Source organism: Gymnoscopelus braueri (genome assembly GCF_963280865.1).
Source record: "Gymnoscopelus braueri genome assembly, chromosome: 13".
NCBI lineage: Eukaryota > Metazoa > Chordata > Actinopteri > Myctophiformes > Myctophidae > Gymnoscopelus > Gymnoscopelus braueri.
The window spans coordinates 53,046,153-53,058,565 of record NC_137615.1 but is presented as its reverse complement, the minus strand read 5'-3'; the positions used below and the strand labels follow the sequence as shown (position 1 = coordinate 53,058,565).

The following is a 12,413-nucleotide window of genomic DNA, read 5'->3' as shown; positions in this document are numbered from 1 at the left end:
ATCCCCTTACTTTACAGAGGACTTTTTCCCCACACTAGAAGAGGATATCAGCCGTTTCCAGGCACACGGTCACATTGTAATTTGTGGAGACCTAAATGCCAGAACAGGACAAGGGCCTCAACACCCTCAACACACTGGGAAACAAACACTTACAAGGAGGGGGAAACATCAGCTCCCCAACATGTCCCCCGAGATACAATCACGACAAAACAAAACATACAATCATCGTTAACGGTAGACTCCGAGGGGACTCCTTCGGTAGATATACATACAGCTCATCCCTGGGAAACAGCACGGTAGATTACTTTATCACGGACATAAACCTGGCATCGCTCAGAGCTTTCACAGTCAGCCCGCAAACACCCCTGTCAGACCACAACAGAACCACAGCCTATCTAAACAGATCAACACACAGACACAAAGAACAAACGCCAAACAAACTACATACTATAAGAAAACGTTACAAATGGAATGAACACAGCGCAGAAGCTTTCCAAAATGCTACTAGGCAAAAACAAGTCCAATCACAACTGGATCAGTTCCTAGAAAAAACCTTTGAAGAAAACAGTGAAAGTGTAAACAGGGCAGTAGAAGGCCTCAATCATATATTTGAACTAACAGCCTCACTAGCAAACCTAAAAGTATCAAACAGGAAAGCCAGGAAAATGTTGAGAATGACAAATGGTACGATAATGATTGCAATAATCTCAGGAAAAAATTAAGGAAACTATCAAACCAAAAACACAGAGACGCAGACAACCACAACACACGTCTCCAATATGGGGAAACACTGAAACAATACAAGAAAACAGTAAGAGAAAAAAGAGATCAACATGTTAGAAACCAACTGCAAGATATCGAGGATTCCATACAGACAAACAGCTTCTGGGAAAACTGGAACAGACTAAATAAGCTAAAACAGGACGAACTACCCATCCAAAATGGAGATATATGGGTGAACCATTTTTCTAGCCTCTTTGGCCCAATCGAGAAGAACAAAGAGCAAAAACAAATAAAAGATAAACTACAAAACCTAGAGTCAGCCGTAAAAGACTACCAGAATCCACTAGATTCCCAAATCAACCTAAAAGAACTACAAGACAAAATAAAAACACTTAAAACCAAGAAGGCCTGCGGGCAGACGGTATTCTAAATGAAATGATAAAATTCACCGACCTCAAATTCCAAATAGCCATACTAAAACTCCTAAATATCGTGCTCAGCTCTGGGATCTTCCCCAGCACATGGAATCAAGGGCTGATAACGCCACTCCACAAAAGTGGAGACAAATATGACCCAAATAACTACCGCGGGATCTGTGTAAACAGCAACCTCGGAAAGATCCTCTGCATGATCCTCAACCACAGAATTCGAAACTTCCTCACAGAAAGCAATGTCCTGAGCAAATCACAAATTGGCTTTCTACCAAAATATCGCACAACAGACCACATTTACACTCTAAACACCCTAATTGACAACCAATTAAACAAAAACAAAAGCAAATTATTCTCCTGCTTTGTCGACTTCAAAAAAGTATTCGATTCAATTTGGCATGAGGGTCTGATGTACAAACTGTTGGAGAGTGGCATTGGGGGGAAAACCTATGACATCATAAAATCAATGTACACTAACAACAAATGTGCAGTTAAAATAGGCGAAAAGCACACAGACTTTTTCCCCCAAAGCCGAGGAGTTAGACAGGGATGCAGCCTGAGTCCAACACTCTTCAACATATATATCAACGAATTAGCAAAAACGTTAGAACAGTCCACAGCTCCAGGCATCCTCTTGGCAAACACAGAAATCAAATGCTTACTTTTTGCAGATGACCTGCCTCTGCTGTCTCCAACCAAGGAAGGACTACAGCAGCAACTTGATCTCCTACACAAATTCTCCCAGACATGGGCCCTGACAGTGTGTAGTGTGAAGTAACAGTGAAATCTGCTGGGACACTTATTGTAAGTTTAAATATTTGATGTCAGAATAAAGACAGAGGAGGTGTGCTCATCTTTCTGATAATGATTTACAACAGGCATTATTTAACCTTGTATCCCCATATTTCAGCTGTTTATGTTTTTTCATGAATGTATTCCTAACCTCGTCATCAAAGACAGTCACGGTGAGGACAGCCGATCTATAAGGTCACCTTTTTCAAATAAATACATTAATGATTTAATTAATTAATTAATTAATTAATACATAAATACAATTTAAAAAAGGTAGGTTAGTGTGGCTGTGTGGGCCAGCAATGTTCTGAATTCGCCAATCAGGCTGGAATGTGAAAAATCGGATGGATCGGATGAATATGTCTTGATCACTTGACTTTCATTTTCTTGATTTTTTTATCTCACAAGTTTGTAACCCATTTTTTCACCCAATTGTCTAAGTAATAAGCAAAAGCAAAATTTCATGGAAATTGCATGCTGTGTTCATGATTTGAGGCACTTTGTTCAAAATGGAGCACTCCTACAAACTTTGGAAGCCATTTTTTGCCAATCAGGATGGAATATGAAAAATCTGAAAGACACGTTTTGTTTAATGACTATAGAGATAATGTTCTCTAAAAAGCAGATTTGCGTGATGTTTGGACAACATCTGTAGGAGTACTGTCAAAAAAGTACTGTGTTTTTCAAAAAGCAGCCTCCTGGTGGCGCTATATGTGAAAAATGTAGGGCAGAGGTTCTGAATTGGCATCCAGGAAGTGTGTGTGCACAGTTTCGCTGCGATCAAGCCAACGGTGTGGGAGATTAGCTGTTTACAGACGGACACACGGACGGACGGACGGACGGACGGACGGACGGACGGACGGACGGAGAGACGGACGGACGCACGGACAGGGTGCAAAACATACTCTGAAAAGATACGATGAATGATTGATTGATTGATTGATTGATTGATTGATTGATTGATTGATTGATTGATTGATTGATTGATTAATAAAGTGAAAATCTGTCTGTGAATTAAAAAAATACTTAACCATTGGAAAAGTATTAACTTCTGACCAAATCACAACTACCTTGGACTCATAATTTTCTTTAACTGGTTAAGTGATTAAAAGTATAAGAATGGGCTGGTGGACCGCACGCACGCACGCACGCACGCACGCACGCACGCACGCACGCACGCACGCACGCACGCACGCACGCACGCACGCACGCACGCACGCACGCACGCACGCACGCAAGCTGATAGATTTGTGTATCGTATTTTGTGTTACTCTGTCTGCCTGCACCTCGGGACCTATACCCCACTTTGCATAGAAAGACTACAGGTCCTCAACTACAGTACGTCATTACACACACACACACACACACACACACACACACACACACACACACACACACACACACACACACACACACACACACACACACACACACACACACACACATAGATTGTTGGCTTTTCAGAGAACAGTGTTACTTGAGGACATGAGGAGAGCCAAGTTCCACCTGCTGAACTGGTTTGTGTGTGTTTGGCAAGGCAGATATGATACATGATACATATACATGATGAGTGATTAATGAAGGACATGGCAGGATTTAAAGGAATGCAATGTCACAACTAGTTTAAGGGCTCCTAAACATTGATCAGAGGTGAGCAAACATTTAGGTTGGAGGTCTGATGTTGATTCCAGACCGTCCGGTCTCTGAACGTGTTTCTATGGATTATGGCTGTGGACTATTGTCACTTTGTCTTGAATGACAAACATCTGCTTTACTTGTCCAGTTCTGCCCTCCTTTGCCTTGGTAGCAAACAGCTCATCCTCAGCAGATGACATGCTATCCGCTTTTCCTCTTTTTTGGACCATTTCCCCCTGTGGTCACTCACATACAGGGGTCATCACCATGCCAGCGTGTGATGGACATTTCCATCAATGTTTTATATTGCCACAGACATGCAAAACAAGTGATCAATAATATTACCCAAAACACATAGGCCTAGCCCTACATGTATACAGTACTAATGTACTCCTGATGTGCCATTGTGTCTATTCTATTCCACTGCACTACATATTTTAAAACGTGCCACTTATCAAAAACATAATAATACAAATAAAATCTAAATTATTTTGGCAGAAAAGACGATCTTCAAGCTCACAACCCATCACGACATGTTGTGAGTTTGTAGATCAGCTATTGTATTTTCTTTTTAGCCTATAATGGCTAAAATGACAGGGTTAAAGTGGTTAACTATACTTTAGAAAAAGTGGAAATTGTGAAGTCGTCCTCTGTATACTGGCAGCTATAGGGGGCAGTCCTGAGACAGGCATTAAATGTGGCATGGTCCAAATATTCCATGTTTGGGATTTCAATTATTGGGTTTTATCAGTACAGACAGTGCTTCCATCTTACATTGCAGGAGCAAAATGGCCACTTAGCTGCAAAGGTGAGTGGGTGCGTATTATACTGTACTATGGTTATTATCATATCGACAGATGGCTTTTCAGAGGACAGTGTTACTTGAGGACATGAGGAGACAAGAAGTTCTACCCGCTAAACTAGTTTTTTGTTTGTCAAGGTAGCTCCAATAGTTGTGGTTTCCATGAAGGTGAACAGGTACTGTAATCTATGTTGATGAGAAAGTCTATAATATGCCAACAATGGAAAAAGATACTTGAGTGTCACAGCAGGTAATTATGTACATGATGAGTGATTAATGAAGGGCATGACAGGATTTATTGGAATGCAGTGTCACAATAGTTTGACGCAAAGGTGCCTAATTTTGATCAGAGGTGAGGAGGAGGTCTGATGGTGAAGCTGTGGATTATGCTTGTGGAGTGTTATTATAGTTATTGTTATTATTGAAATACTTTCTCTTAATTGACAAAAATCAGCTTTACTTGTCCAGTTCTGCCCTTCCAAGGACCCAAGGAATTAATGAAAGTGGTTATCATTAAGATTCAAGCACATCTTGACTCAGGACAGGAAAAAAACAGAAAAACTAAAAAACAGAGCTGAAAATGTTCAGATCACATACACTACTCTCTTTTGAGTAAATACTTAGGTTGGATTTTCCTTACCAAAGCATTTTCTTAATCCTTGAAGTGTGTATTTTAAGATTTTGCCTGGGACCAGGCTGAAATAATGTCCATTGGGGTTAATTTTTTAACCCTATCTTACACATAATCGTTGCTGTCAGGCAGAAACCAGCTAACTTCATTTTGGCGCTTTTGCATTTTTTTTCTCCATAAATCAGGGCCATTGAACACCCTTTACATCTGTGTGTTGGTAAAAATTGATTGATTGATTGATTGATTGATTGATTGATTGATTGATTGATTGATTAATAAAGTGAAAATATATCTGTGAATTAAAAAAATACTTAACCATTGGTAAAGTATTAACTTCTGACCAAATCACAACTACCTTGGACTCATAATTTTGTGTGTGATTAAAGGTAAAGAATGGGCTGGTGGACCGCACGCACGCACGCACGCACGCACGCACGCACGCACGCACGCACGCACGCACGCACGCACGCACGCACGCACGCACGCACGCACGCACGCACGCACGCACGCACGCACGCACACACACACACACACACACACACACACACACACACACACACACACACACACACACACACACACACATAGATTGTTGGCTTTTCAGAGAACAGTGTTACTTGAGGTCAGGAGGAGAGCCAAGTTCCACCTGCTGAACTGGTTTGTGTGTGTTTGGCAAGGCAGATATGATACATGATACGTATACATGATGAGTGATTAATGAAGGACATGGCAGGATTTAAAGGAATGCAATGTCACAACTAGTTTAACCCTGCAAGACCCGGATATATTTCTACTTGCAATTTTTTTTTTTCAACCTTTAAGATGGTGTAGGAGTACTTTGTTCTTCACCCAGACTCTTTGTCCTGGTCTGAGCTCTTGTCTCGGCTGTGTGCGGTGTCTTTGATTGAAACAGGATGCTTGCTTCTCCTTCATCTGCTGATCCTTCTCTTTGAAAGACTGTAGGTCAGGCCACCTCGGCTCCAACTTCTCCTGACTGACGGGCAGGGGTGTCCTGGTGTTTCGACCCATCAGCAGCTGTGCAGGAGATGCACCTTGTGCCAGGGGTGTGGCTCTGTAAGCCATGAGGGCCTTGTATGGATCATCTCCCTTCTTCACGAGAGATTTGACTGTTCCCACAGCCCTTTCAGCCTCCGAATTACCTTGAGGATAACGGGGGCTGCTGGTCACATGTCTGAAGTCGCACGCACGCACGCACGCACGCACGCACGCACGCACGCACGCACGCACGCACGCACGCACGCACGCACGCACGCACGCACGCACGCACGCACGCACGCACGCACGCACGCACGCTGATAGATTTGTGTATCGTATTTTGTGTTACTCTGTCTGCCTGCACCTCGGGACCTATACCCCACTTTGCATAGAAAGACTACAGGTCCTCAATTACAGTACGTCATTACACACACACAGACACACACACACACACACACACACACACACACACACACACACACACACACACACACACACACACACACACACACACACACACACACACACACACACACACACACACACACACACACACACACACACACACACACACACACACATAGATTGTTGGCTTTTCAGAGAACAGTGTTACTTGAGGTCAGGAGGAGAGCCAAGTTCCACCTGCTGAACTGGTTTGTGTGTGTTTGGCAAGGCAGATATGATACATGATACGTATACATGATGAGTGATTAATGAAGGACATGGCAGGATTTAAAGGAATGCAATGTCACAACTAGTTTAACCCTGCAAGACCCGGATATATTTCTACTTGCAATTTTTTTTTTTCAACCTTTAAGATGGTGTAGGAGTACTTTGGAGAGGAAAATATAAGGTTTTATTGAAATGTTGTAATATTACAACATTGGGTCTAACGGGTAGCAGAATTTCCTATAGGCCATTTTTACTCACTGTCAGAATAACATGGCAAATGTCTATATACTTCACTAAAACAACTTAAGGGTTCCTTTACATGGTTATGGTTTATTATTTGGCCTCAGAACAGTATACATTATGAATAATATTTGGCCTCAGAATAGTACATTATGAATAATAACATCAATAAGCCATATTTTTAAGATGTTTTTTTATTTTAGTCGATGTCCACATCACTCTCTCCATTCATTACAATATCCAACACATCCCTTGCAGTGAAGCGAGGCTCTCTCCTTGCTTGTGGCATTCTGAAATGAAAATAAAGACATACCTTTAGTACATTAGTAGCACATCTCACTGCAGGTACATATTTCACAAGTCACACAATACTGTCTGGCCAACCTATTGTGCTTCGCTTATCCTCACAAAGGCTAAGCACCATCATCACTGATGGTGCTTAGCCTAACAAAGGGATTGAGGGTGGCTGTAAGTGGGCAATCCCCAACACCCATCACATGAACAATGATGAGAGAGTCTTAACTTCTCTCTTTAGCATTAAAAAGCGCATCTGACAAAACCAGCTAACTCAATTGGATCCTCGTTTTTTTTGCTAAACCAGCTGGTTTTGCTGACTCCAGGCTCCACCCCCTTTTGACCTCCAACCTCATTGTGAGCTTGGAGGTCCATTCAGCTGTTCTTATCAATGATGAACAAAACCTCCTTTTTTTCATTTCCTGAAAGATTAACATTTTGGAGTTAGCTGGACAGCAGAGATATTCTACCCAAACCCAAAAATGGAAACAATAGGAAATAGCAAATCTTTGGAAGTGTGCAACATATAAATGCATATATATGTCCCCATATAATTATTTGGTATTATTAAGATTCAAGCATATTTTGACTGTATTTCTGGGCAAAGATAGCAAAAAACAGAGCCAATATATACTTGTCTTTTTACTAAATACTTGGGATGGATTGTTTTCATGCCAATATTTTTTCTCATAATACTTTGAGTGTGCATTTAAAGATTCTGCCTTGTTCCAGGCTGAGATAAGGTCCTGTGTTGGTGTTTGTGTGTGTTTGTGTGTTGTGTGTGTGTGTGTGTGTGTGTGTGTGTGTGTGTGTGTGTGTGTGTGTGCGTGTGCGTGTGCGTGTGCGTGTGCGTGTGCGTGTGCGTGTGCGTGTGTGTGTGTGTGTGTGTGTGTGTGGGTGTGGGTGTGTGCACGTGTGTGTGTGTGTGTGTGTGTGTGTGTGTGTGCGTGTGCGTGCGTGCGTGCGTGCGAGCAAGACAGCAGACACATTACACACCGGGAGGAGAAATAGGCGCATTGTGAGCTTGTATATCTTCTATTTTCACTATTTTAGAAATAGGATAAACTAAGTCAAAAACAAAAAGGTGAATTACTAATGGTAACTCACTTCCTGAGGAAAGGCGTGCTCAACTCCATGTCTTGAAGTATGGTCTCTTGAGGATAAACTGGGTGCAGTATACAATAAAACAGGGGTCTTCAACGTTTTTCAGGCCAATTAAGGACAAGAGACCGAGATGAACAGGGACCCCCACAACATATTGTATTTATGTTCATGTGTTTTCAGACATTAGATAACATTTTAACGACTTAAACCCTCAATACTTTGCAAACTTGACCTTTGGCTCTGTACTTGGTCCGCTTTTTCCCCCCTGTACACCAGACCTCTTTGCCGAAAATAGCCGATCTCCAAGCTCAAAATGCGTCAGTTTTTTTGTCCCAGACTCTGGAATGCCGTTCTACAGGTCTTGAGAGCTGCAGCATCTGTGGATATTTTTTTAGAACCACCCAATAACACTTGTGTTCAAACAAGCATTTGTCTCTTCTCTCCTCTCACACGTTCACCTCCTCTTACACCTATAGGATTCCCCACACACATAGCTCTTCAATAAACAGGCTAGAACAGCACAGAGCAGAGGACATGGACCTGCCGTTCATGGACGATGGCAGGAATAAGTGGATCGATTTTGTCCTGGTCTACGAGAGCGAGAATGGTCTACCAGACACGCCAGACAGGACAGGCAAGAGGGTGAGAATCTTTTGTCTATTATATGTGCCATATAACTTAACAGCATAAAATAACAGTGTTTCAAATGTTATTAAGTTTAGGTTTTCAAATTTGGGACACCCAGGGGTGCTTGAGGGGGTTCCGGGAGGTCCCCAGCCAAAGATGAGTAATTTATCGTTGCAATATGGGCCTTGTTTTAATGAATAAACCATTATTCTTTTTAACAATATGCATGATAGAGTATGTTACAATATAACTAGTACATCTTTATGGTAGAGTATGTTAATACAAAATTACTAGGGTTAGGTTTTAGGTGGTCTTTAGTTCTCTGTATCGGGTTAGGGTTAGGTATACCAGTGTTGGAAAAAATGGAGATCCCGCACACTGTGGGTATCTCATCAGATTCCTGATGAAGGTCGTTGGCCACGTTGTAGCCTAATAAACTACTTTTTTTTGCTGTAAGTGAAGACAGTGTGAGGGATCTCCATTTTTCCTGTTTCATGCACTGGTTCGCCTGCTCCTACACACCTGACCCAGTAGCTGTGCAAAATGACCTTTTTTCATAAAGGTATACCAGGGTTGACATTTGCCAGGTCAGGTGGATGGGGGTTGAATACAAGTGCGACGAGTGTGAGGTGGGGGCGAGCAATCTTCCCCTAACACGCGCACACACGGCTCTGGAATATGCCGTGCAGAAAACAAAACTACGTAGCACACCTTGACACCAACAGATAGATTTGTGTATCGTAGTTTCCGCCTGGTTTGATTCTTTTGTTACTCTGTCTGCCTGCACCTCGGGACCTACCCCCACTTTGCATAGAAAGACTATGTAACAGGCTCTATTAGTATACTTTATAACTAATATGGATGAGACGTCGTGTATCCTTTTAGGTAGCTTTATTGACAACTGGAATGAATCACAAGCATGAATGAATGGGTGTCTCACCTAATGTGTTCCCCCGTAGCTACACACATTGGTTCCTATATCTATCTCCACATCTCCCTCTTTTAGTGAAGTACAACGTTTTTTTCAAACACTGTTAATTTCTTTTACTGTACTTACACAAACACAATTATTTTCTTTTACTTTAACTCAGGAGTGTACAGTATGAAATCAACTATTACATAATTCCTCAGAATAACATTTATCTTTCACACAACACTTGTAGTGTCTCTTTTCTTTTAAACCAACCACATATGAATTAACTTAAATGTACTGTTCCTATCTAGGGGTCAAGTTAGACTAAATGAGTCCCCAAAACTGTGCAGGGATTATTCTGCCCTGTTTATCAACAGCTTTCTATCTAAAACACAGGTTATTGTCTCCGCCAGGCCGAAAGGCCGTCTGTCCGTCTGTGGACAGCTAATCTCCCGCACCGTTGGCTTGATCGCAGCAAAACTGTGCACACACACTCCCTGGATGCCAATTCAGAACCTCTGCCCCAATTTTTTTCACAAGGCCCTGTTATAACGCCACCAGGAGGCCGCTTTTTGCTTAACAAATTTTTTCACAGTACTCCTACAGATTCTATCCAAACATCACGCAAATCGGTACACAATATCTCTATAGTCATTAAACGAAACGGGTCTTTCAGATTTTTCATATTCCATCCTGATTGGCTAAAAATGGCTTCCAAAGTTTGCAGGACTGCTCCGTTTTGAACAAAATGCCTCAAATTATGAACACAGCATGTAATTTCCGTGAAACTTTGCACGCACATTCCCACTATGCCGAAGAAGAAATACCACTTGAGATTTTTCTAATCAGCCTCATGGTGGCGCTATAACAGCCCGATTCGTGTTTTTACCTATAACTGCAACAATCTGCGTAAAACTTTGTATGCGCACTCCCTAGAGGTCAAGGAAAAACCTTTGCCCTGCATTTTTCACATCTGCCTTTTATAGCGCCACCAGGAGGCCGACTTATGTAAAACATATTTCTTTACATTACTCCTTCCGATTTTATCCAAATTTCACGCAAATCGGTACACATGATCTCTATAGTCATGTGATCAAGACTGATCTGTAAATACTTTTCATATTCCATCCCGATTGGCTAAAATTCACATCTAAAGTTTGCAGGAGTTTTGAACAAAATGCCGCAAATCATGAACACAGCGTCCGATTGTGGTCAGACTTTGCACGCACATTCACACTATGTTGAGGAACAAATGCTACCCTTTTAATATTTGCCTGTTATAGCGCCACCAGCAGGTCTAATTTAGAAAAACATTTTTGAACAAAATGCCTCAAATCATGAATGCAGTGTCCGATTGCCGTGCAAGGCCTAAGAAGAAATGGCACCCTTTTCACATTGGCCTATTATAGCGCCAACAGGAGGCCACAATAACCTACCTGACCTGGCGGAGACCTGTGCTCCGAGGAGCACTTTTTCCATTCACAAGTCCATTCTGAGTCTTTTAATCATGCGCCCTGATCTAGCAACTGTAGAAGTCTCTGGAATGACCCTGATGTGGGATCGGCTTCTACGAAGACTTCCAGATGGCAGCTCGATGTTGTAGGACCTTGGTGTCTGGGCTGGACCTGTGATGGTCCCAGGCTGCTCGGTGTTCTTCACCCAGACTCTTTGTCCTGGTCTGAGCTCTTGTCTCGGCTGTGTGCGGTGTCTTTGATTGAAACAGGATGCTTGCTTCCCCTTCATCTGCTGATCCTTCTCTTTGAAAGACTGTAGGTCAGGCCACCTCGGCTCCAACTTCTCCTGACTGACGGGCAGGGGTGTCCTGGTGTTTCGACCCATCAGCAGCTGTGCAGGAGATGCACCTTGTGCCAGGGGTGTGGCTCTGTAAGCCATGAGGGCCTTGTATGGATCATCTCCCTTCTTCACGAGAGATTTGACTGTTCCCACAGCCCTTTCAGCCTCCGAATTACCTTGAGGATAACGGGGGCTGCTGGTCACATGTCTGAAGTCGTACTCTCTGGCAAAGTCTGCAAACTCCGCTGCAGCAAACTGCAGACCATTGTCAGTGACCAGAACCTCCGCGACCCCATGACGTGCAAAGATAGACTTCAATTTCTCCTTTACATGGGCTGAGGTAGTGGAAGTCAGGTGAGCTACTTCTATGTAGTGTGAGAAGTAGTTGACCACCACCAGGTACATAGCTGCATTCCACTGGAATAGATCTGCTCCAACACGCTGCCACGGCCTGTCCGGCAACGGTGTCGTCAGCAGTGGTTCTGGGAAGTTATGAGCCTCCTTGGCACATATTGCACAGTTTCCCACTTTCTGCTTTATGTGTTTTGACAGACCTGGCCACCATATGGATTGTTGTGCTCTGGCGATACACTTTGTGATGCCCTGGTGACCATCATGAACTTTGTTCAGCATCTCTTCTTGCATGAAGTCAGGGATGACAAGTCGTTCGCCTTTCATCAACAGTCCATCTGCAATAAGCAGATCCTGGCGATACTGCCAGTATTGCTGAAGCTCTGGTGGGAGAGCCTTTCTGTTAGG

General features: G+C 42.7%; 1 pseudogene across 1 annotated transcript in view; it reads left to right on the top strand.

Annotated features, from left to right (window-relative positions):
* Positions 1-8,798: 8,798 nt before the first annotated feature.
* Positions 8,799-12,413, top strand: part of LOC308097986 (anoctamin-6-like) — a 40,496-nt pseudogene continuing 36,881 nt past the window's right edge. The window contains exon 1 of the transcript XR_013934983.1: positions 8,799-8,962. The product of XR_013934983.1 is annotated as an anoctamin-6-like (transcript). The remainder of the gene's footprint in view (positions 8,963-12,413) is intronic.